Raw genomic sequence first — 26,266 nt, forward strand, 5'->3', positions numbered from 1 at the left:
GTACAACGCAACTGACGGAGGCTGCCTCCCAAGAAATTTAAAACAAGCGACACCAAACCGACTGAACCAATCCTTTCCAAAGCTGTGCGTGCAATTACAGCTTTATTTATTTTTTTTTTTTTTACCTGAGAAACCAGTAAGACCCGCTTGGTGGCCGCCTCCCTCACAGCTGGCCCCTGCACCGCTCGGAGGCGCGCTCCCCACTGCGTGCCGCTTCCCGGCAGAAGCCCTGCCGGCTCCCCCGCCGGGCGGGTGACCGGCCAGGGCCGGGTGAGGAGCCGGGGCCGGATGACAGGCCGGATGACAGGCCGGATGACAGGCCGCCAACGGCCCCCAACGGCCCCCGCACCGTCTAACGGCCCCCGCACCGTCCGCGCGCGCCCCCAACAGCTCCCCGCGGCGCGCGAGCACCCCCGCCTACCACCCGCTGCCCCCGCCCCCTGGCTATTGCCCCCGGAAGGCGTTCGCCTCGTGCCCCGGAAGTTGTCGCGGGCAGAGTCCGGCCCAGAGCGAGGCCCTGTTGCTGCCGCTATCGGGAGGCGCAGCCGTTACCCGCGGCGCGACGCGGGGCCGCCGTCTCCCCCGTCACAGGCGGCCCGGCCGGCCGGCTCGGCGCGGCGGCCAGTCGCGGGGCTCATGGCGGAGGTGGGTGCTGGTCCTTCCTCTCCCCCCCCCGCCCTCCCGGCTCCTTCTCGCGGGGGTGCCCGGCCGGCTCCGCTGGGAGGGGGCGGCAGCGGAGGCTCCCGGGGCCGGGCTCGGGCCCGGCTCGCCCGTGGGCGGGAGCAGCCCTGTGTCTCGTCTCCTCCCGTGGGAGCCGCGCTGGGACGTGCCCTGCGGTACGACCTGCCCTCCTTCCCCGTCCGAGGTGTGGGTCCGGGGTGCGGGGGCTCGCTGTGGGGGCTGAGGGAGGCGGGTGGCAGCTGGGGGTCCCCGGGGAGGAGACCGCCAAGGGCACGGGGAAGGGGCTGTTTGTGGGTGGGGAAGGCCGAGGGGGGATCACCGCCTTGCTCTGAGGCCGGAGGGAGAGAGCGGGGGTGGATGAGCGGCGTGTGAGTTTAAAAACAAAAGACGAGCCGTTAAAGTTGTCCTGGCGGTTGGTTTGCTGGAGGCAGGTCTGCGCCGGCTGCGGATCCCGGCTGCCCGCCCGCCTCTGACTGATAGTTCAGTCTCATCTTGTGTGACCTGTCAAGAGCTTGCACCTTCCTTTAGGTCAGCTGCTTCTGTCACACGCCTCTCAAGACAAGTGCATTTTCTGCTCCACGGCGCCGAGCAAGTCCCGGGGCTTTCGAGGTGCGAGCCCTGAGACAGAGCTCCGTGAGGTCACTGGGTTAGGGTCAGCACACAGAGCCTCCCACGGGGAAGGTGGTCCTCCGGGCTTTTCAAAGTGGTGCTGTGTGTACGAATGAAAGCGGTACCTACCTTACTTGCTCGTCATTTTAAATTCCTCTTCCTCTGACACAGCCCTAGATGTGAATGTAGCAAGGATAGATCTGAAGAGTCGCAAAGGTCAAAAGGTGTCTCAGTACTCGTTTGACTCTGTTCGCCATCTAAACTTGATTTTCTGGAAGATGAAAGCATGTTTTCTCATCTTCCTGGTCACTGCATCTTGTTCAATGTTAATGCATAAGAAGGGATAATCATGATTAGAATCACTAGGAATGTTGTCAGACTCTGAGTTGAAAATAATAGTGTTATTGCAATGAATATATACTGTAGAACCAACTGGGGTTGGTTTTAGTAAGCTGAAAAAGTTGCCAACTGTGGTTTGATATTAATAGTATTTTTAACATTTTTTATTTGTGACTTTCTTGAATAGTCTTTGAAATTTTTTAGCTTTTTTTTTTAAAGTGCTAGTGACAAAGTAATGTTTAGTGTAATGAACAAAAAAGTTTTCTGATTAAGTATTTTTTTAATCTTTGTTTAATGGTGTTCATGTTAGCAGTGATTTTATATTATGAATCTGTCATCAAATTTGCTCTGCTAGCTCTTCAATGTATTTGTCTTTAGAGGAATGAAAACTTAATTTTTTTTAAGATTTACTGCTGTGTTAAAAGTGATTTGTTATTAAGACACATGGGTCCGGATCCAGATCCATCCTATTTTCCTGTTAAAGTCAGCTGAACTGCCAGTGATGTTCGTTGTCTGTTTTCCTAGGATAGCAAGTGCATTCGAAAAACAGACCTGTCTATGCATGCTTAAAAAAAAGAAACTTGTATCAGTATAAATCACCAGTTCAAGTCCAAAAACTGTTAACTCCATTCAAAATGGAAAGTAGTTAAGAACATTATTCCATGACTGAGATTCCCTGAGTTTATTTGCCTCTGTGTCAAGAACGCTTTGATAATGCTTGTTGAAACAAGACGTCAGCAGTTGTATGTGTAGCTGGCTTTCTGGGGTCTTGCTCACTTTCCAGTTCAGTGTCTTGTCTTAAATGTTGGTGGTGAATTATAGTCAAAATAAACTGTTCTCATTTCTGTATAATTCTTACAGGCAGAGTAGTTTGGAACACTTTTTCATCATACAAGAAATTTCTGTAAAAGAGAAGAAAGGTTGTCTTAAATTGTTGCAATGGGCAGGTGGTAGTTTGTAGAAGAATCTGTCTTTATAAGAAAAAGAGAGTTTCATAAACTGGAAAAATATACAGTGCTTGGGAAGACTGGTTTGTGGATACCTGAATCTGATTCTGCACTTTAGTTATACAGTTCTTGAACTGTGATGTTGATATGTTTTGTTTTTTAAATAGATATGATTATGTTTCTTTTCTTTGTTAACTGGATGAACATAAACAAATATGTTTACTTCCCATGGAAATAATTCCCTGCTAAATCTAATGATCCAGTAATAAATTCTATTGTTTGGAAGTTAGCAAGATTATTGTTAACAGTCTGTCTGTACTCCTACTTACAATACTTTACTGTTCAAAAATTAGTTTGAAAGTAGCCCCCCATGTTTATTAGGGGTCTGATTCTGAACTCATTGACATGAATTTTGTCACTTCTGTGACCACTGGGTCTTGCAGTTTAAGCAAAACAACTTTTTGATAGTGGATGAAATTCACTCCTGAGGAGAGAGGTTTGTAAGAGCACTTTAATCACCTGAACCCTTGTTTAAATGCCTTGTAAATACTAAACCACAGCTAAGATAATACTTAACATGACTGTATTGGTTTTATTACGTGTATGTTCTTCCTCTGCAAATATCTGAGGTGATTTAATCAGTGATATTTAAAAGAATAGCTGGTGAAAGTATTAAGTTAAGGTAACTAATGCTCTATCTTCATTTTATTAAACATGGAGTGAAATTGGTTAATGTAGTGAACTGGCCTCACTTCCTGCTGCTTGTGCCCAAGTAGACTGCGGCTGCTTAGGTTTCTGAAATAAATTGGAACAAGTTTTAATCTTAGGAACAAATTAATTATTATAATCATGTTCAGCTGCTCTGGCAAGTTTATATTTAAAATGTGGTGGTGTACGAGTGTGTTTCCACAGCATCACAAGCTGATCAAAATTGGACCTTCTGCCTTCCCAGCCTCCTTCCTCTTCTTTCTTCCTTGTGCCTGTAAGGATTGCACCGGGAGCTGATTGAGGAAGCTGAACTGGCTGAAAACTATCGACTTTTTTTTTTTTTTTTGGTAGAGTTAGTTTTTAATTGACTCAGTGCCCTGAGCCTACTCACCCTGCAGTCGCATACCCGTGAGGGCTGTATGAGCAAAGTGGTGGGATCCGAGAGAAATTGGGAAGAGCAGCGCTGCATGGGCCTGAACACCTGAGAGCAATGTTACGGGACTCCAACCTGCAACCTACTGCTTCGCACAGGCGTACAGCTGGCATAGACCAGCTCCACCATTGAAAAACATGGGTCCTGTTTGTTTCCACCCCGTTCTGCTGCTTCCTCCTTTGTGCAGGCAACTACTTGTATGGTTATGTGGTGAATTGGGTTGAGGTTGGAACTGGCTTGGGGGAGGGGCAGGGAGGGGAGGGTTAGGTTGAAGCTGGATCAGTTTGCTGCACAAACATTTGTGCTGGCGCAAAGATGGGGGTGGAAGCAAGCAGTAAGGGGAGCAGGGTGTGTCTGTTTCTTTTGGTGACAGTGACACATTATGCCTGTTTAAAGTATATTTCATACTGACCTAATTCAGTGAGGTTAAGCTCTTACAGCATTGAGGGTTTGAATGGATTGTTCAGTTATGGTTCATGGCCATATTTTACATCTAAGACCCCTTAATCCATGGCAGTGTGTCTCTGATTTCATTATGTACTTTGAAGGGATTTTGAGGGAAGAATCTGGCCTTTTGTATAGTAACTATTTTTTTTTTTTTAGTATGTTTATTTGGTACCTATTGTTTCATTTAGCAGTACTTAATGGGAAAAATATGCTCCTGTTTATAACTGCTGTTCACCCATCAAATTCTTGAAACAATGAATTTGTTCAGCATGTATATTGAGTTTTTAGATTTAAAAGACTAAAGTCAGCAAAGATAGTGATCAGTGTCCACTAAGAAAACCGCAAGGTATTTTTCAGTAATAAGTAGAAAAAACCAAAGGAACAAACCTATGAAAATTATGATGCTGACCTAAGACATGTAACTACAGACAGTTTCCTAGGAGGCAGTGTGTGACTTTTCTTAAGTAACTATTTAATGGTTAGTGATGTTCAAAATCTGTCTTAAGGCTTTCAGGCTATCACAGAAGTTGGACGTAATGTTTCAGGATATGGATAGGCATTGATCCCCCCTCCCCAACATCTGTGAAAATTGTAGATACTGTGTCCCCCAGCCATTTGTCTCTACTGCTCTGCTATAGATTACCATGCTTAATGATCCTTTCCACCAAAGAAGCTGTATGCAGTGTTGAGTGCTTTAGGCATAATCAGCAGTTAAATGGACAGTATTAACTCAATCTACCTTCACTGGTCAGTTACCTTGATCAGTTTTTCCTGAAGTGGATTAGTGTGCTTGTACAGGATTCACTCTGTTGCAAGTCTGTATGGGTGGCAACCTCTCTTTGCTGGGTGGCGATGAGTAACTGGGCAGTAGCTACTGCTAGAAGAGGTGACCTATCTGCAGCTTTTCAGTAATGTTTTCTGAAACAAATGTAATTGCGTTTATTTTTGTCTGCTACTGAATAACGTAATTTTGTTATCAAAGCAATTTGAGGAGCTGTTGGCCGAAAACTGCTGTCCAGAGATGTGTAATTTCACGCAGCATACGCAGATAATGTTCTAGTTGCATATAAGTTGTAGAACAGCAGTTCTAATGTAACAGACTTTGAATTTTCTGCTCTTAAGCATAATCTTTTCTTGTTGGCCCTACTGTGTAACCAGTGTTAGATGTGAACATTCTTTTTGAACTTGAACTAGTGATAAGCTGGTGTGTGGTGTTTTCTCATATAGGTATGTATGCATATAAATGTCCACGTGTGTACATGTCATGTATTCTCCAAGTATAATGTACTCTTCAAAGTTTCCTCTTCACTGTTTCTGACAGGGTGGCAACAATCATGACAGTCATTTTAGTTCTTTATTGAGGCCCATTTTCCTGGAGCCATGTGATTCTCTAGAATGTCAGTCTTTCCCCTCAAGCTTGAAATGACAACAGAAATAATTATTGCTTGGCTTTAATAAAAAGAACTAATAATTTATTTCTGATGTTTATACAATAAAATGTCATGATTATTGCATGTTTGGGACTGACTATATGCATTCTTTTCTAATTAGTGGAAATGGCATTGTGATTACTGACTGTTTCCTTCTCTTGTCTCAGAGTACTTTAATTTCATGTCTTGTTCCTCTAAAATGCTTTCACATCCATATGTGGAGTAGTGAGAAACTTCTTGTCACATGAGCTGTACTTAATCTGTCACTGACTTCTCAGGTGGTCCAGGATAATTCCTAAATGTTTTGCTTGAATCTCAGTCAACAAATTAATAGTAATATCTGTGTTAGGCAGTGTGTTTCTCTGAATTATTGCAAGTGTAAAATCATTGTGTTGTATGTCATTGCTATCATAGCCATCTGTGCTGGATGGCCACCTTTATTTACTTCAGCTTTCAGAATCAGCCACAGTTACTAGACCTGCCATTTCTTCTCACAGAACACTTTTTTTTTTGATGTAAAGGTTCAAGTTCAGTATTGGCTGTAACATACCTCTGCGTTGGTATGTTTTTCATCCAGGATTTAAAAAAAAAGATCCCAAATGTAGGTTTTAGCTCATCCTTTTTCTTTTATTTATTTTCTTTTTCATTTATTTATGATAAATGTGTATCTTATGCCAAAGGTACTCAAGTATTTCTTGCTATTCAGCTTTTTCTTGTACATGTGTCTGTTAGTTTTCCATTGAGGAAAATTGATTCAGAAATTCTGTATGACTTGTCTGTGTGTGTAATAAAAACTGAGAACTATAAGGCAGTTGGCATATCTGAGATAGTGATGGTTTTCATGGACTGTACTCCAGACTCAGGAGAGACTGGGGCACTGTGTTTTTGGTCTGAAGAACTGACTTCTTTCCCTTGGCTTTTCTTCACAGTGATTTTGGACCTGGCAGGGTTGAGATATTACTGCTGTCATTCATACAGTGGTGACAGTTACTGTAAACCACTGATCCGTTACTGTGTGCTGACTCAATGGTGAAAAGTCGCTTTAATTTCCTGCCTTTTCAAGGGTAAAATAGACTCTCTATCCCGTGTGCCGGTACCTGGATTCCTGTGTTTCTAATGGAAGATACAGAACTTTGATCTCTCTCTCACTGGAGCTGCAGTTTAAACTGGTCTGTTGATATTTCCACTGTTTTCCTGTGGCTGCTGCCAAAGAAGTTAAACTGCCTAGTAGCACTTATCTGTTGGGATTACTCACCTTGACACAAATGAAGCATTTGTCTTTCAAGCAAATTTTCTTAAATGCTTTGTACAGGGATATTACCTTCTTGTGTGTTAGTATGACACCTGGCACAATCTGCAGGTGGGGACATTTCATTCTTACTCTAATTTAGTCAGTAGATCTGATTGTAGTAATACTGCTTGTTTAGAATCATAGAATATTAAAAATTGGAAGGGACTCATTATGTGAGCGTTGGAAAGATATTAATCAGATGTATTTCTGAGATGGAATATCTTTATTTTGTGACTTCCAAGATGTTTTATAGGGTGGAGAGTTAACTGTTTTTGCCATGCCTTAGGACAGTGTGAAATTTTTTTCCCAAATGGAGATGTTGAAGTAGTAGCTTTAAAGGGGAAACACCCACTTTTTTTTTTTTTTCTTCCCTGCAGAAATGCAGAGTTTGGTTTATATATAAACTTAAAGTGAAAAATGAACTATCTAGTGCTGTGTTCGATCTTGGTAGCAATGTATCTTGTGCTGAGCTTTTCTGAAATGACAGCAGTAGCTTTTTGCTTAGCTGCACAGCAGAGCAAAACAGAGCTGACTGTGCAGCAGTTATCCTTCAGACATGTCTAAATTTTTCAGTCTATTTATGAGTATCAACAAACACTTTGTGCATACTTTCGCCATGCGTTGAATGCTTCTATTTTCCTTTAATTTAGCTTAAAACTAGTAATGGAATTCCTGAGGTTTTGAAAGGAATAGCTCTTGGCAAGCCTAGAGTTTTGAAACCAAAGGCAAATTAAGATACCAAGCAAACACAGGGAGGGCTACTTCTTCAGTCAAATATGTTAAGATTCTTCCGACATCTTAGAGTTTGTTGTATTTATGTTTTTGTTTTTGTTATTTTTTTTAAATCTCTTTGAATTACTCCTTTAAAGCACAGTTGTTGTTCTTGTTTTAAAAAATCTTACTGGAAAGCAAACGGACACTTTTTTTCCCCCTTGATGTCACTCAAATTTAGCTTTTTCAGCCAACCATTAGAAGTAGAAGGTGTAATACTCTTTTCTTTGTAGCTGTCTGTATTTTTCAGTAACTCAAACAATGATTGAAGCATGTAATTAGATTACAAATTTTAAATAATATATGCTCTTGCTTTTAAATCACAGTAACTGTAATTGAAAATAGTTGTTATAATATGTCCGTCAGGTGGTACAATAATACAATCCAAAAATTTATTTACATTTTCAAAGTGTAGTTGTGCTTTTTATAAAGCATATAGCTAAGCTGCTTTAGTTTTGTGGGAATAAGAGGAGATGTGACGTAGGGAAACTTGTCCGGCTGTCACAGCCTTGCCCCTCTGTAGTACTGCTTACTGCAAGCATCTTCCCTCTTTTGTACCCTCTTCCCACTAATCCTGAGGTGTATGGTGGTCATAAACTCGTGCATGCTATCGCCTGTATTTAGGTTACTGCATTTCTTTGTAGAGTTTTGTGGCTCTATGTGTCTTCATTCAGTCCTGCATTTCCTTGCAGTGTTTCTTATAAACATTTTGAATGTCTCAGAGCTTATTATCATCTCTCTCAACTTGTTTGCTCGCCATTTGCGACGCTGCTGACAGCAGCATAATCTTTTCTCGCCCAGGGCAGTTGTTTGGGAGTAGCCCTCTTTTTTTCCCCCTCTTCTCCATGAATCCACAGTCATGTTTTATTCATATCCATGTTCTTCCTTGTCCAAACAATGTTTTCAAGACCATGTTTTCTTTTCTGTCTTTACAAATGAAGTTTAGGCCTGTATCTGTCATCTGGAGTACTTCAAGTACCTCCTCCCTCTTCTCCTGCAATCTCTTTAAAATACAGCGATTTTTTTTTAGTAGTCTGACTGCTAGTTTTCCTTATCAAGGTAAAGCTTGTTGTCTTTGAATTTCAAGACCTGCATTTCATACTTCTGCATTATACCCTTTTCCCCTGCTACTCTTGGTCTACTCTCTCCCCTGCCCATGTCTTTATGTTTCATGGCATATTCTTCACTTTGATTTAGGAAACTTTTGAGTATAATTGGATGTTATGTATGTTATGTATGCTAATACTACTACAATAGAAAATTATTGTATCTCTGACTTTTCTTCATGGGTATTAAAGTATCCTGTTGTCTCTCTGCTTATACAGATGAACTGTGTTTTTTATCTACCAAAGCTGACAGGGATGCATGTTATCTTTGGATCTTTTCTTATAGAGACCTGTTAAATGTATGTTGCTCTATATCTTCAAAATCTGGTTCATTTGTCTAATGGCCATACTTTTAATTTTGGAGTAAGCAGAGAGCACTGGTGGCATGCTTTGAACTGTTGTGTGAGTACAATGTCAGTTTTTGTGGACTTTCGTTATCGTATATGATTTCAGTTAGTAAATATCTTTTTCTGTACTTGGCACGTTTCTTTGGTGAGGCAAATCAGATGTCATCTGCAGCTTTTATTTAAATGATATACAAATTGAATTAAACTGGCAATAAAAGTAGTATGAAGTGCCATGTCCTATACATCACTTACTGCAGAACTAAAGCTAATATTAACAGAGGTAATATATTTTAATTTTTTTTTAATAAGGAAAGCCACGTGACTCTTAAGTATTTTTTTTTTTGTGTCTCATGAAACTTTGGGTCACAAGGTTTTTGTGGCTTGTGCTTTGGGTTTTATTTGGCTTTTTTGAGAAAGTTAAACTTTTGGGGCTCCTCAGTATTTGAATGTTTTTGGCTGGTAATACAAAGAAAGAGTAAAGAATTATAATAGTCAAAATAATAAATTTAAGACAGATACAGCAAGCTATATGTTAGAAGTGTTTTAGGATAGTAGAGTTAAATTGTGAATCTCTCCTGGGTCATGGCAACTGCCTTGTGTTCATTCTCTTAAAATCTACTGAGTAGACTCTCATGCCTTGAAATTGAGAGTGCAGTGTACATGTCACTCATCAATCTGTATTGCCATAAATGTAAAAGGACTAGGGCATTGGTAGCTTTAGTGTTAATTCTTTCAGGTGTAGAAATGTTAATGCTCAAGTAAGCTGGATGTTTCGTATCGGTCTATACAGTATTTGTGCAGCTAGACTGCAGGTAGTCATAAATTCTCAAATAATTGGCCCCCACTTTAAGGTTCCTAAAAGCATTTAACTGGCAAATGTTTGGATGTTCTGTGTGAGTGTGAATGCCTGCTTTCTTATCTTTCTGATACTGTCTCTTTCTTCATTTACCGTGTAAGTTTTAGGCGATGGTATTCAGTTCCTGAGCAAGCTTCCTCTGCACTTGCAGTTTTGCTGGGAAGGATACTATTATGTTAATCTTTGTTACTAAAAGGCATTTGGCTAAGACATTTTAAGGTCCTAAAAAGTAATGAACAAGCTAATATTAAATACAATATTATCCAATAAATTGTTCTCTAAACTTGAACTTTGTGGTGTTTATTTAGTAGTATTATAACAACATTGTTGTGCCTATAGAGAGAGAAATTCTGAGTAATATGTGCCAGTTGATCAGTCCTGCAACTCCAGAGTGCTCCATTCCTAAAAATTGCTGGATGAGAAAAGAATGTATACAGGAAACGAAAAAGAGAATATGCCACATAGGCTTCAGACAAACTATTTTCTTTTATTTTTTTTTCTTTTCTTTCTTCTTCCTCCTTTTTTTGGTAGGCAGGTAGATGGGTGAACCTTCCTTATCCAGTGCTTACATCCCCCCTCCCCAAGTTCCAGAACTTTTTCTGACAACAGAGGTGGGGAGAGCATTTCCAGCTTGTCCTCTGGGTCTTTAGTTCTAGAGCAATGTGGCTTTTTTGTCTCAGGTACAACATATACCAGAAACTTAGATAAGCTTCTAGTTTCTGTAAGACTCTTTGGGTTTAAGTGTATATTATAACTGTTATTTTAAGATACTTAAGGCCACTTAGGGACTTGAAATATTTCTACTAGTAAAGGGCAATAAGGTGCCCTTCAGAATCTAAAGTTCAAGTTACTTGTCTTAGATTTTCTGTGCCTACAGTGAATGCAGATCATCTGACCTTCACAAATGTGCTTTCTTTTATATGGCTTTCGTCCATAAGTGTCAGTACATTTGCTTAATAAATATTTATTTTTTTCCTGCTTCAGGGTTCCTTGTTAAGTCCCTATAAACTGGTCCTGTAGAGCACAACTTCATGTATGTCTGCTACATTTAAATTTACTTCTCTTGAAGAGTTTGTATTTCTTATGTCAGCTGTAACAGAATTCTATTTGTTAAATGGCTGTAACTTGCTAATTTTAAATGGAATATTTTTAAAATAGTTTCGTATAAAAGTAAAAAGTAGTTTAACATTGTCAGTAGTGTGAAATTAGAGAGAACTACCTTTCCGAGGGTTTGATTGTGCCAATACCATACCAGTTTAGCATTTTTCTGTGAATTCTTCACTGCTGATGTTAAAATAAATGAATAACACTTATTTATTCTAAAGCCTGTCCCCTATCCTGTCTGCCCCCTCCAAGGACATACGCACCTCTGATTTACCCTGCGGCTCAGCCTAAGGCAAGCTGTGAATGTTTGTGTCCAGGTTTAAATATTTGTGAAGTGTTAAGGTTCACAGGTACAAGCATGTAAAAAATTAATTGGCAAGCAGTTAAATGAAGTTTTATGTTCACATCTCACCTCTGATAGCTTCCTATACTCTTATCTATTGATAAGTAAATTGGAGCTCAATTTTCAGTGGCTTTTTGTTTATTTGGATCCTGATTCATATAAGATTTTGCTTAGTGTTTTGACTTCTCATTGACCTGCAGGTGACAAAACTTAGCGAGATATGTGGGAAGAATAAGGTTCAACCTAAGCATATGCTGGTCAGTTTGTAATTTACTGGTTATAAGCTCCCATTAGGAGTTCGGAGGAGGAAGATGTCTGAAGAGTTGGAACCCTGTGCAGCTGAGGCTTTGAGGACAGACTGAAGTACTTAATGATAAGTAGTGTACTCTAGGGAAAGCTCTTAATAAAATGATTAAATGTTGACTACCATGAGATAATTTATGCTAATAAGTAGAGTGATATTAACCAGTTATGTGATATGTCAAACTGCTTTTGCATTGGTTATAAGATAACTGATTGCAGTGGTACTGTTGATTGGCTCTAGTGCTGACTTATAAAGTGAGCAGTGCATTAAGGGTGGTGCATTGGATTCTTATGAAGTGTTCTATCATAAGCGTTAAGTTTTCATAGTTATTGGTGGGACATGGTTTAGTAGACATGGTGGTGTTGGGTCGACGGTTGGACTTGATGATCTTACAGGTCTTTTCCAACCTTAAAGATTCTATGATTTTGACATGAAATATGTAGTTTTAGGCTTTTGCACCAAAAAAGTTAAGTGTTTGTTTCAACAAGCTATGCATTTAGTAGCTAATTATTTTGAAATTGTCTGACACAGGTTTTTAGTGAACTACTGTAGTGCTTGATTACATATAGTTCTAGATTTTTTTTCAAGAAAATAAACATTTTTGAAGTAAGACCTGTTTTCTAATCCTGCTGCCATGTCAAAATGTCTAGAATAGGCAGATCATACTTTTCATCTTGCTTTCCAGTGTCCCACATAAAAGTGTGTGACCGAGATGTGTGTGGGTTTTGTTTTTTCTTTTAATGGAGTTATGCAAGTTAACATAGCTTGTATTGTTGATTAATAGCTAAAATTATTGGTGAGGTTAGGATGGGGAAGGGATAGCTAGTGTTCATTCTTTTCTAGAAAGAAAATCTTCAGCGCTCTTCTGTCACTTGGGTGCTTTCAGCTTTATGTTCTGCTCCATCATTAGTCTGTAGAAATGCTAGCATTCAGATTGTCAAAAATTGGACATAACCCAGGAGCTGAAAAGAATGTAAACTCTTGTATAATTAAATATGTAAAACTTCCTTGTCAGCTAAGGAGGAGTAAGTGAAATACTGTGTTGATGAGGTTTTTAAGTAGTTAGATTTTAGGTTTGTTCTGTATGAAATGTTATTTCTCAAGTGTGCTATACCAAGGAAATGTAGCTTTAGAAAGCCTTCTATATTCCTGTCTTCAGAACAAACAAGGAAATGTCACAGAAGAATGCTTGAGACGATGGAATAATAAAGCCTAGCAGTGTATGGTGAACAGTAGAAGTATTTTACATATTACTTCGAATAGTAGATATTGTTGGCTGACTGTTAGTGATTTGAGAGGTCTTGGTTTACATTCATTGTAAAGGCTTTCTATGAATTAATTCCAATACCAAACACAACTTCAGTGAAGTCATATCATTGATTACCTTTCATTATGAATGGACTATTTTGAGGTGGGTAGTTAACAGGAAATTTTGTAACTACATAGGTGTATGTACAAAGAACATAAAACTAGAAAGAATAAGGGGGTGTTCATTTGAAATGCAAATGTAGAGTTATGAATGAAATGCAACTAAAATTGTTACCAAAATGTTTGATGTTAAATTTTGTATGTTAAAAGCTACTTGCTGAGTTACTCATAGGCTAACCCTAATAACAAACTTTATTTGAACTTTCTTTGGGTTTCAAATCTGGGGGGTTTTTTTTGTGAATATATTGCTTTTATGCTACTGGTGAGAGTAAAAACATTGTTGAATGGAAATTTGGTAAAAATCTCAGAAACCTAGAAGCTGAGTTTCTTTTGCTCTGTGCTTAAAATCCTATCACACTTTCTTTCCAAACTGAGATATGGAGAAGAAGAAAATTCCACTCTTTTTTTTTTTTTTTCCTGTGGGTGGTTTGTTGTGTTGTTGTTGTTAAATAATGTGTAATTTGGGACAAGGGACTTTTAAAAAATTTTTTTTTACAGAAACACGTTGTTACTGAGACTTGAAATTTTTGTGCTGGTGCAGATACACAGTGGGTAGATCTTTCCCACTTCCTCTAAATATTTTTAAGTTGTTTGAATGGCACGGTTTTGCCCAGCTGCTTTACACTTGTGTGAAGTGTTAACAGTTGAATTGGATGTAGGTAGATTTTGGTTTTTTTTTATTTTAACTCAAAAATAGTGACAGCATAGCTTGGGGCAGTCAGTGCACTTTTTTCTAGTTTGCTTTGCACAATCATCTTGTACCTGCATGATTAAACTATTTGTAAATCAGTTTACAGTATGCCTTACAATATTTTTCTGTTTGCTTGCTTTAAGTGGCCATGATGTGAACTGCGTCAATTTAGCTGCTGATTCATGAGTGGTTCAGTGTTTGTCTCCTGAATGAGGTAGGGGTTTTATTGAGGGGCTGGCATCTTGTGAGGATAGTGAATTTATCCACTGGCTCCTTGATGGTGGTGGTTGCTGCTTCCCAGAACTTCATTTTATTTCCAGGAAAACTGTAAATGCTTCCCTATGAAGTGTGTGCATTCATAGGCACACATTAGGCCTGTGCCTAATGTACTGAATTGTACCAATGGGTTATGTGGTGCCCTGCGGGTTTTCATACAGGTTTTATGCATTATTTATACATCTATTTTAGTAATTTTTTTTTTTTTTTTTTAGTAACTAAGCTACTAGGTGTGCTTCATCTAAGGTTATATTTCACTATTCATGACATAAGTCTATAGCAGTGACTTGGCAGAGATTTTAAACTTTTGCAAATGTAATTAAACTTGTCAAAAGTGTCAACTATAGATGATTCTCTCGGGAAACTCTCAAATGAGTTGTGTACCATACCACACAAGTAGTAGACTGAATTCTGAGAATCTTATGATTACTTCTTGTTCCCTAGGCTCTCTGATGGCCAGTGAGGAAGCCTAGATGTGCTACAGATTAAAGAACTCAGCTGTCGCTTCAGTACATACTGAGTTACAAAAATGGCTAAAATTAACATACCCATACAAATTTGTTCTATCCAGTTTGCCCCTAGTTCAGTGAATAAAATAGACAAAATATATCACCTCAGCAGCCAAGAATTAATGCATTTTAGATTGAATAATGTAATGGGCTAACTGATCTACGTTGCTGCTGCATAGGGCTGTTAGAATGGGGAAAGTTTAACATGCTCATGATCCTGTTTGAAGTAGGCTAGTGCAATAGGACTGCCTGCAAAGGTCACTGTCTCTGCTGCAGAAAAATTTGCATCAGTCTACAGCACTAGGCAGGCTTCAGAATCTGACAGCAGCCCTCCTTGCAGCATACCACAGACTTTCAGTTGCTGGCACAGCAGAAGCGAGGGATGAATATAATCTGGCTGTGGTTCCATCATATATTATTAAAAAGTTTTCCAACTGTTTTCCGTTGTGCACTACATTTTGCTGCCCTTTCACTTGTGATGTTATAGATGTATATAGGGTGACTGAAGTAATGTAAATTAGAAGTTCTCTCTCCTTCCCAAAGAAAGTATTATCAGTACATGTGCTTTGCGTAATGTTCTTGCTTCTCTAGTTATTTTCCAGAACACTTGTTAAGCAGTATTGACTTCTACATGAAAACCAACAATTTTATCTTACTGTAATTTAGGGGGTAATGTACAGAAATTGATCTGCATGTTCAAATAGTCAACATAAATGGGTTGGCATTTATGAAGGAGCGTAGGGCTGTTAGGTTAATCTTTGAAATATTCAGGGTTAAATAATTTACTTGAAGTTGTACAGCAGTATCAAAGCACATATGTTCAGAACAAGCAAATTATTAGTGTGTTGTAATGATCGGCTATTACAGAGAATACATCCAATTCACATGTAGAACTGGACTTGTGGAAATCTGGAGTGTTTCACATAGGTGAGCAGCCTAAAGGTTGGTGGGGTTAAACAGAAATTGTAGGAGCTGGGCAAGATAAGATAAGGTAGTGGATGAGCATAGGGAATTGAATGGGAACTGATAAAGGGAACTAGGAATCAGTTAGGAAGAAGCTTGATTTTTGGAATATTTTGAATTTTGGGTACTTGACTTAATTTATCCTAACTTCACCTATTACATGTAGAATTTGAATTACAGTGTTTTACTGTCTTACAGTAGCTAATTATCATGTTGCTTAGTTCTAAATTACTTACAAAATATCTGCAATATTGTTAGGTAGGGATAAGTGGCTTCTGTGCTTTTGTTTTGAGGTGTCTTCCAGTGTAGACGAAGGGCTTGCAATAAATGGATAGAGTATCTGGGATTAAAGTGCACCGTAAGTAGCATGATGATTATTTCACACAGCTTCTGTAACTTGGTCTAAATTTTCTTCAGTTCCTTTCTATTTCTGTTCTAGAAAATAACATAGCTTTTGCAGATTTTGTTGTTGGATTGCAGTTTCTGTAACATACTCTTGTTGACTAATTCAATTATTGCTGGATGCAGTGTGTTGCTTTGACAGAAGCTTGTGTTTTGTTTGCTTGTACAGTCTAAGACACACCATTTTCATTTGCTTTTGAATTTTTTATATTAACTGCAAAAGTACAGAGAGAAAGAATAGGAGTCATGGTTTATCTTGGATTATCCAAACTTGCTTTGGAACATTATTGCCAAAGGCTATTACGCTTAGTGATTATTATGTTTATGAAGTTGTTGTATTTTCTCAAACCACAATCCTTGTAAAAGGATAATTAAGTTAAAGCTTGGGCTATTCTTTGCAGATTCTGTGCCAGTGCCAACATATTTTCAAACAATATGTAGTTATCATTTCAAAGGTATCCTTTTAACTTAGAATTTCAAGTAATGTAATAAGTTTTTAAAACATACCACTGTCCTACTTTACTGAATATTAATTTTAAGGTGAAAGCAAGCCATTTATCTTGCACTGCCATTAGAAATGTGAAATGTGCTACTTAATATGAAGGCTTAAAGTTTATGTTCTTGCTCTAAATTAATTTTTATGCTGTGGTCACAAAGAAGAACTTGTGGGTGACGTGATGGTTGGAGGCCATCTTGGGCACAGCAATCACAAAAAGATAGTGTTTGCCATTCTCAGAGAAGTAAGGAGGGGGTTCAGTAGAACGGCTACCTTGGACTTCCAGAGGGCAGACTTTGGCCTGTTTAGGAGCCTGGCTGGCAGAGTCCCTTGGGAGGCAGTCCGGAAGCGCAAAGGAGTCCAGGAAGGCTGGAGACTCTTCAGGAAGGAAATCTTCAAGGCGCAGGAGCAGGCTGTCCCCATGTGCCGAAGACAAGCCTAGCTGAACAGAGAGCTTTGACTGGCACTCTGGGGAAAAAAAAAAAAAAAGGAGAATTTATGACCTTTGCAAGAATGGGCAGGCAACTCAGGAGGACTACAAGGATGTTGTGAGGTTATGCAGCGTGAAAATGAGAAGGGTCAAAGCCCAGCTAGAACTTAATCTGGCTACTGCCATAGAAGACAATGAAAAATGTTTCTATAAATACGTTAGCAACAAAAGGAGGGCTAAGGAGAATCACCATCCTTTATTGGATGCAGGGGCAAATATCATGACAAAGGCTGAGGTACTTAATGCCTTCTTTGCCTCAGTCTTTAATAGTAAGACCAGTTGTTCTCCAGGTAACTCCCTGAGCTGGAAGACAGGGATGGAGACCAGAACGAAGCCCCTATAATCCAAGGGAAAATGGTTAGTGACCTGCTACACCACTTAGACATGCACAAGTCTATGGCACCGGACAAGATCCACCCAAGAGTACTGAGGGAGCTGGCGGAAGTGCTCACCAAGCCACTTTCCATCATTTATCAGCAGTCCTGGCTAACCAGGGAGGTCCCAGTTGACTGGTAATTAGCAAATGTGACGCCCATCTACAAGGAGGGCCGAAAGGAGGATCCGGAGAACTACAGGCCTGTCAGTCTGACCTTGGTGCCAGGGAAGGTATGGAGTGGATCCTCTTGTGTGCCATCACGCAGCACGTACAGGACAACCAGGCGATCAGGCCCAGTCAGCTTGAGTTTAAGAAAGGCAGGTCCTGCTTGGCTAACCTGATCTCCTTCTGTGACAAGGTGACCCGCTTAGTGGATAAGGGAAAGGTTGTGGATGTTGTCTACCTAGACTTTAGTAAAGCCTTTGACACCGTTTCCCACAGCATTCTCCTGGAGGAACTGGCTGCTCATGGCTTGGACGGGCGTACTCTTCGCTGGGCAAAAAAACTGGCTGGATGGCCGGGCCCAAAGAGTTGTGGTGAATGGCGTTAAGTCCAGTTGGTGGCCATTCACAAGTGGTGTTCCCCAGGGCTCAGTATTGGGACTAGTTCACTTTAATATCTTTATTAATGATGTGGACGAGGGGACCGAGTGCACTCTGAGTCAGTTTGCAGACACCACCAAGTTGGGCGGGAGTGTTGATCTGCTTGAGGGCAGGAAGGCTCTACAGAGGGATCTGGACAGGCTGGATCAATGGGCCAAGGGCAACTGGATGAGGTTCAACAAGGCTCAGTGCCGGGTCCTGTACTTGGGTCACAACAACCCCATGCAGCCCTACAGCCTTGGGGAAGAGTGGCTGGAAAGCTGCCTGGCAGAGAAGGACCTGAGAGTGATGCTCGACAGCTGGCTGAATATGAGCCAGCAGTGTGCCCAGGTGGCCAAGAAGGCCAACAGCATCCTGGCTTGTATCAGAAATAGTGTGGCCAGCAAGATTAGGGAAGTGATCGTCCCCCTGTACTCAGCATTGGTGAGGCCTCACCTCGAGTACTGTGTTCAGTTTTGGGCCCCTCACTACAAGAAAGACATTGAGGTACTGGAACATGTCCAAAGAAGGGCAACGAAGCTGGTGAAGGGTCTTGAGCACAAGTCTTAATGAGGAGTGACTGCGAAAAGGAGGCTGAGGGGAGACCTTATTGCTCTCTACAACTACCTGAAAGGAGGTTGTAGCCAGGTGGGGGTTGGTCTCTTTTCCCAAGGAACGGCCAATAGGACAAGAGGAAATGGCCTCAAGTTGTGCCAGGGGAGGTTTAGGTTGGTTATTAAGAAAAATTTCTTCACAGAAAGGGTTGTCAAGCACTGGAACAGGCTGCCCAGGGAAGTGACCAGGAAGTCACCATCTCTGGAGGTGTTTAAAAGACGTGTAGATGTGGTGCTTAGGGACATGGTTTAATGGTGGACTTGGTAGTGTTAGGTTTACAGTTGGACTTGATGATCTTAAAGGTCTTTTCCAACCTAAATGATTCTATGACTTTTGCGGATTGCTAGGGGACACAAAAATCATGCTGTTCGCAGCTTTTGTTGCTGAACATTCAATAATCAGGTTTAGCAAATCACAAACTTCCAAAGGTTTCGTGCTGTGTGTTTATGTTAAGTATAGATTAATACTGAGTTGTATAATGCTTGACCTGAAGTTTGTAAGGATGCTTGACAATTTTTCGAATTTTTGAAAAAAAGGGAGTGAATTCCATCAGTCAGATGAAACAGCTTAAATGTCAGGAGCTTAATCTTTACTTGTACCTTAAGTGAAGTTTTGTGTTCTTATTTTAAAGGAAATGCAAAAGTCAGTGGACTCTCTAAAAAAAAAAAAAAAAAAAATCTGTACTGGCTAAATGGTCACTAATCCTGTTCCTAAACGTTTAGGAACTTTTGAAGCTGTACTTGTGCAGAATTTTTTACTTTTTTCCTGCAGTGTAAATGGAAGTCAGAAATAGCACTGTTAGTTGTAGAACATGCTGCTTGTGTAAGTCTAGATTCAGTAAGCCTTTTCAATACCATTCTCGATGTGACAACTGACATACTATGCTTTCTGTAAAGAAATCTTAACTTTTCCCAACTTTTAAACAGACTTCAGTATTTGCTTGACATTATACTTTGCACACATAACTGTAGCTTTATATGAACTTAACTTTGCATAAAAGATGTTGAAAGAAAGCAGTTTCCGAGGCTACAGCCCGTTTTCTTTTCCGTTAGGTGTTGTGTAGGTTTCTGTTAGTGGTATACAAGTTGATCTATTTTAGCAGATCCTTGTAATATCTCTTTAGATTATAATGAAACTGTATTTTCATGAACACTTTAAAATGGTCAGAGTATGACCTGTTGCCAGAAAAGAAGAGTATGAGTATGATTTCTCTTTAGGCTTCGTGGTTCAGCCTCCCTTTTGTTGGCACTAGTAATAGTGTGGCCTTGTGACCAGCAAGATTAGCACAGTGGTTTGGATTGAAGCTTTTCTGGCTAAATAGAACATTAGCCAGAGCTGGAAAGACCTTTAGATCAGCTGAAGGTTACACAAAATAGCATTCTGAGAAAGAAGATCAAATTTAAAATATCCTATCTCAAAATGATTGTTTAATTCACAAAAGGAAAACTTCATGCTACTTGATAGCTGTGCACCTATTTTCTGTACGTGGGAGGAAACAATACATCCTTCTTAAATTGAATTTGTATCATCTCAGAAACATAGGCTTGGTTTTGAAAGCAGTGGTTTTGTTACCTCTTACCTTCTGTCAGTTGTAGTACACATAATTCTAGGAGAGAATTACAAATTTTTAAAATAATGATTTATTTTTGACATTTTTCTGGGCTTTGGTGTCAACATATAAAGAAGAACAAGTTGAGTGGGACATAGATGTGTAAATATTAGTATTGAGTCATTTGGACTTCTCTGTGATTTCACAACAGTAGTAAGAAATTATTTTAATTTTTTTTTCAGGGAATCAAGCAGGGGTTGGCAGTGTAAAAGTTTATGGAGTAGCTCAATATTTAATCTGCAGTATTTTGAGTGGCCTTTAGTGTTACACAACTGTTTTGATTATTTATATTCACTGTTTTGGCTTTTTTTTAAAGGTATACAGTCATCCTAGTTATTCCCTTTATGTAACTAATATCAAATGCTCTGGTTAAAGTACGTAGGTACAACTCATAATGGAAATGATATATGAATAGAATCCAACTGAATTTCTTCTGTAAATGGGATTTTTTTACATTCTTCTCCCCACCTCCCAGTCATTCCTGCACCACACATACTTAAATATGTGTACTGGGACACAATTAATGTAGTGTGGTTTTTTAAATTGTGAAAGAGAATATTTAAGAGAAATTCAAAACTTTTAAAAGTTTAACTTTAATCTTGAGTATATGGTTAAAAGAGCTTCACAATTCCAACTGTTTTGAAAGCTGTCTGCCTGGGACGTTAAAATCTTTGACATAAAACGTGACCCTTATAAGCAATATGCTCATGTAAGTCAGTGTAGGAAAAGCACCTATTCTCTTTAAGGTTAACTTTAATATTTCCTTTTCAGTACAAATACTTGTCCTGACTATAAAATAATTGTGGTTTTGGTTATGTTCAGCCACCTTCTGTTCTGTCTGCCTAGATTAGTGCTGCTCCTTTGATGTGTAGAATAAATTAAGATACAAAATTATTTGGGATTTCTCCTCACTGTTAGGTTCAAAATGATGGAATATTATTACATGAAACTTACATTCTTAATGCTAACTTGTAGTTTTATTGACTGTGAGGGGTAGTCTTAGACACAACTGTTCACAGGAATTTTTTTTCTCTGTTCTCCCGAGAAACATCCTGTCTGTCCCTGTTGCTTGAAGACAACGAAACCCCCAGGTTTCTAGGATTGCACTGAATCAGTAGGAAGCTTGTGATGTTAATGACATATTAATAACAACGTGGTTTTGCTATTCATACTGCTGTCTTCTTCTGGATAGACTAAATAAGCAAAAACACTTAAATATTTTGAATTTGAAAGGATCAGTTTCTGGTAATTGAAGATGTGGCTTTTAAGGAATGACTTGGAAAATACATATAAATCTTAATGGCATCCTTTAATGGTTTATATTTATCTTGATATTGTTTAAAATATTACTATGTTGTGAATATAGGTAAATTGCTATGGGAAAACACGCACAGAGTATGATACACATGCCTGTACTATCGTTAATTTGACCATTTTTGGTGGTGGTTTGAAGGGGATGTTTGTCTGTTAACTGAATGTGAAATGATAATCTTTGTGTTAGTCCTCACAGATCTGTTACAACTTTTTGAGAAGCCATATTTATTTTTACAAGTAGCGTAATTTATTTAGGCAGCAATAGCAGTAAAGAGATGGAGGCACAGGCAGGCCATTGGTGCCTTAAAGTGTCTGCAAGCGCAAAGAGACTGTTCCTTTTTACAAAATGAAGACCAGCAACCTATTTCAGAGTTAGTGGGACAAATACTGTATTTGTGTGTTGTGAGGCCACGTGTAAAATCTGTCCTGCTTTAAACCAGTCATACTGGGTAACTGGGGTTTCTTGTGCGTAGTAAAGCTTTGGAAAGGAGAAACAGCATGCTCGGGGACTAGCTGTGTCTGTACTGCCGTGCCATTGGGTACAAATGATCACGTCCTTCTGCCTGTTTATTATGTAGCTTTGGTAAAGATTGAACTTTTTGCATTAGAGACTGTAAACTTGGATAATTCTCTGTATTTTAGGACCATGTAATTCATGGCTGTTTCAATCCAACTAATGATCAAAGTTCTTTGAACCAGTCAAGCATACTTGCTGATACGTTTTCAAAACATGCCAATAGCCAAAATTACAAGCTTGTTGGGCCACTTGGGCAGATTGAGATAATTTTTGTGCGTTTGGTAGAAGTAAGTTGCACCATCCTAATGACTATTTATTCATTGAAGTTCTCACTGGTTGTTTACGGTGTAGTCCATACTGATATATGCTCAACTTAATTTACCATGGAGTAACAGGGTTTTTTTAAATGTTTGATGGGTACATGTTCTCTTGGTCCATCTTCTATCCTGGCCACATAGACTCTCCCTTGTATAGTCTTCAGATTGTAAGGGAATGGTGGGAGACTTTTCAACAAGGTGCCCTTTTTGTCTTAGTATATATGAGCGAAGCTCTAAAAATGATTATGAAAAAGATTTTAATCTGACATGATTGAGCCTTCTATATATGGACCTTTGGACTCACTAGTTCTATTATCTCTAAGAACACAGTTCCTGTAGGAAAAGTAAACTACTTTTGACATAGCATGTCTTGCGAATGTCTTTATTTCAAGGTCTTCCACCATTACTTTTTCTTCCCTTGTCTCTTGTACTATTGCAGACAAAGTTTTTAAACATAAAAATAAAAAAGTGGATTTGTCAGCGCTGTGTGTTGACTGTGAGTAAGGTATAGCTGGAGTTCTTTAGGAAGCTTTGTCTAAGTCAAGTTTGCTGACAAGTCGTACGTGTTCCCCTTTCCAAGCCTGTACCCTTCAGCTGTATGTTTGATGCCTTTACAGTTGTGTGAAGGGTTATAAGCAGTACCATATCAAATAATATTTCTGTAAGTATAGAATTGCACGTAAAAACTCATAACTTGTACTAAAATTAAGGGTGAAGTGCAAGGCACTTAAATTGTATGATAAGCATAACACTGTTTTAACATAATTGAAATGAGTCTGCTCATTGCCAGTTCTTGGACGGAGAATATTTTCACTACACAGGAACAGACAAAAGCAACAAGGTAGCTGTGCCATAAAACAAGGATGCCAGTTTAGACTGGTAGAGGTGTTCCTGCCAAGGAATTGTGGCTGGACTTACAGTTTTCATGTCTGTTACAGTGTGTGTAATGGTCAGCTGAAATTACATCTCTCTTGTGGTAGCTGCAGTAGAAACATTAGGGCAGGAATTACCAACTGTTTTTTAGAGTTTATAGTTTAAATGGATAAGACAGGCATGCAAAGTAAGAAAAATACATGTATTACATAAGTGACTGTAGATTGAGAGCAATGGTGGTAGCAAGGTCCTGGATATGGACTAGGGATGAGCTGAACAAAGAAAGCAGAATGAGAGGCAGATAGCTGACATGAGATGTGGTGAGAGGAGAAGAACCAAGGAAGTGAGATGAATACTGTAACAGAAAGAAAAGATCAAGCCAATGTAGGAAAGACAGCGAGATGTAGAGAGAATCTTCCAAAGGTCCTGGCCTTAGTCACCTCTGGTCCTGTTACCTGGGGTACTTGTCTGGCTTCATCTGACTGGCCATCTCTGCTGGACAGAATAATTGGTAGTGTGGTGATTGATACTCATCACCCTACTGAGTCACTAAACCCCAAAGTTGGTACAAAAAGGCCAGTTATTTTCAGGGTATTTCCCAGTGGAAGTCTCTGTGCCAGGAGATGGAACTTTGTAGGAAAAACAGGAAAAAAAATGAGGTAGGTAGAAAAGGAACACTATGTTCAGTAATCATGCTTTATGAATTGTCATATAAAATTGTTATCTGAACTGTGTGTTTATGGAAAACTTCCTCTTACATGGTATAGTGAGGATTTTTTCTTTATTGAATAGGTGAAACTAATTATCAAAGATACTAGATCAAAAGTACCAGTTATGTTAATACAGCCTTAAAGTTTATAGTTCAGACTTTGTAGCTTTGTTACATAGCAAACATTTTGATTTTTCTATTCAAAGATGCACATACTTTCAAACTGTGTGTGTTCATTGATGTTATTTCTACTGTTCCATGTTTTAAGATACTCGGTAATCACTTCTGTAATTTATGTCAGTCTTGTATGTAATGTGGTGATAGGCTAAAACGTAGTCCTTGGCAGGACTGTATTTCAACACCACGTTCAAATGTAGTTTTTATTCTAAAACTGCTTTTGAAAATCTTTAAATATTGGAGAAAGGAGTCAGGTTTTGTTTGTTTGTTTTTAAGGCTAATGTTTAGTCATAAGTTGTTTAAGGTTAGAATGGTGTTATGATAAGACACTACATCTCACCCATTTACTCTTGAATTGAAAGCAGTTAACTTTCTACCTAAATAATGTATTCCAGAAAGTTTACTGACCTTGATTTTGGAGCTACTCAAGACATCAAAGCTCCACCAGTTTTCTTGTCAGCTTATTACAGACATTAATTACCATGTAATTATTATATGTTTAATTATTTGGTGGTTTTTGTACTTAGTGGATTTTAAAACTTTTTTTTACTTCTCAAAGGTTCTAACAAGTTATCTCATCTTGCAGTGTAAACTTTTTTTCCATTTGACCAATGACTTTTGAGTGTAAATATTTATTAAACTAACTTCTAAACCTATAAGTCCCATCTTAATCCATTTGTAATGAACTTACTTGCTTCAGATTGCCAGATACCTGAGCTGTTCTATATCCCACATCTTGCAAACACAAGAGAGCAACTCAAAAATCATTACTGCATTTCTTCAGAGAATAAAACACCATACAGGCATCTCAGGTGACAGTGTTCAGCCAATAAAATATATATGAAATAGCTCCTCAGAAATTACTTTTAAATTGCTGTATTTTGTTACGATAACTAGTAAAAACAAATCCTCTCTGTGGACAGTGGTGGTTCAGTTTAGCTGGTTCAGACTTTTTCTGTATCATTCCCTGACCTTTCCTGAGCAGTTGAAATGTGTTGTAGGGAGTGAGAAGATACCTTAACTACTTTACAGGAGTTTGAATATTAACAATGTTAACAAGCAATTTCCCTTACTTAAAAAAAAAACAAAACACTTCATTAAAATGTATAGTTCACTGCAGAAATGCTAATAAGCTGGAGTAGAGAAACATAACGAGGGAAGTCAGTACTTTATCTTTTACTGCTTTGAGTTTTCACCTAGAGAGTAAATCTAGAAGGGAGTAAGTGAACTTAAATATCTGTTGGAACTGTTTTATAACTTGCATTCATCTGTACTTGAAGTCTAGTTTAAGGTGTTGAATCATATAAATTAACACTAAATGTAAAGTACAAATCTAGTTCTTAGAATTGAGCAAATTAGAATAGATTTTTGTTTTCTTTCCATTCTTGTCTAAGTGCCAGCAAGCTTTATGGGCTTGTTATTTAAATGGGGTTTATGCCAAAACATTATACATCCCATGTTTTTAAACAAATTGTGCTGTTTTGCTAGAGACCACTGAGTTTTTACCCACAAAATGCTGTAGTTGTAGAATCTGCAAATGATTGGGTTTTGTATCATCATCGGGCAGACTTCTAATACCCTGAAGCAGCAAATTGGCTGTTTAAACTATGTAAATAAAGTTAACTGTCCTCTTCTAGAAAATTGTTAGATTGAGGTAGTATCCGTTTTGCTTGTTGCACTTGCTTTAAAATTAAGCTGCAAGTTCCGTGGATGGGTCAGAATCGTAACTTTTAAAAAAAGTTTCTGTTAAAACAAACAGAAAAAAACTGCCTAAGTTTGAATTTTTCTGTGTTCTGTCCTTCCTTTCAGGTTTTCTGTGACAGTAAGGTGTGATTGATTATTTAACTGCAGCACAGAATAGAGCAACTACAAAGGTGTATCTGTGGGCGTAGTTTCAAAGAGCATTCTTTTTGTGGTGCTGTTGGTGTAAACAGTGCCACCCCCTTATTTGTGTTTGGGTGTTCATGTGGTGAACCTGATCAGGAAGCTGGTCCAGATTAAAATATAGCTGAGCAAGGAAAATAATGATTATTTTTAACCCAGATCAGGTATGAGTGACATAATGATGTTTGGAAGTGATGGGTAACTGAAGAAACATTTCTAGAAAGTAAAACCTGAGATAGGTGAAATTCAGGTGGGTATATGGTTTTCTTGTTAGTTTTTCATTTGTATTTTATTTCTCAATAGAAATAAATGATATTTTGCAT

The 26,266-nt window shown here is 38.9% G+C and overlaps 1 protein-coding gene across 3 annotated transcripts in view; it reads left to right on the top strand.

Moving 5' to 3' along the window:
- The first annotated feature begins 483 nt into the window (after positions 1 to 483).
- FRS2 (fibroblast growth factor receptor substrate 2) overlaps positions 484 to 26,266 on the top strand; it is a 62,215-nt gene continuing 36,432 nt past the window's right edge. Inside the window, exons 1-2 of one of the 3 annotated variants that reach the window (XM_075746505.1) lie at positions 484 to 645; positions 13,979 to 14,049. The gene's annotated coding sequence lies outside the window, so the exon portion shown is untranslated. Of the gene's footprint in view, positions 646 to 13,978; positions 14,050 to 26,136; positions 26,194 to 26,266 lie in introns of those variants that run through there. The other 2 variants (XM_075746495.1, XM_075746514.1) reach the window with 2 other exon arrangements.

The sequence above is a fragment of the Balearica regulorum genome, chromosome 1, assembly GCF_011004875.1.
Source record: "Balearica regulorum gibbericeps isolate bBalReg1 chromosome 1, bBalReg1.pri, whole genome shotgun sequence".
Taxonomy (NCBI): Eukaryota; Metazoa; Chordata; class Aves; order Gruiformes; family Gruidae; genus Balearica; species Balearica regulorum.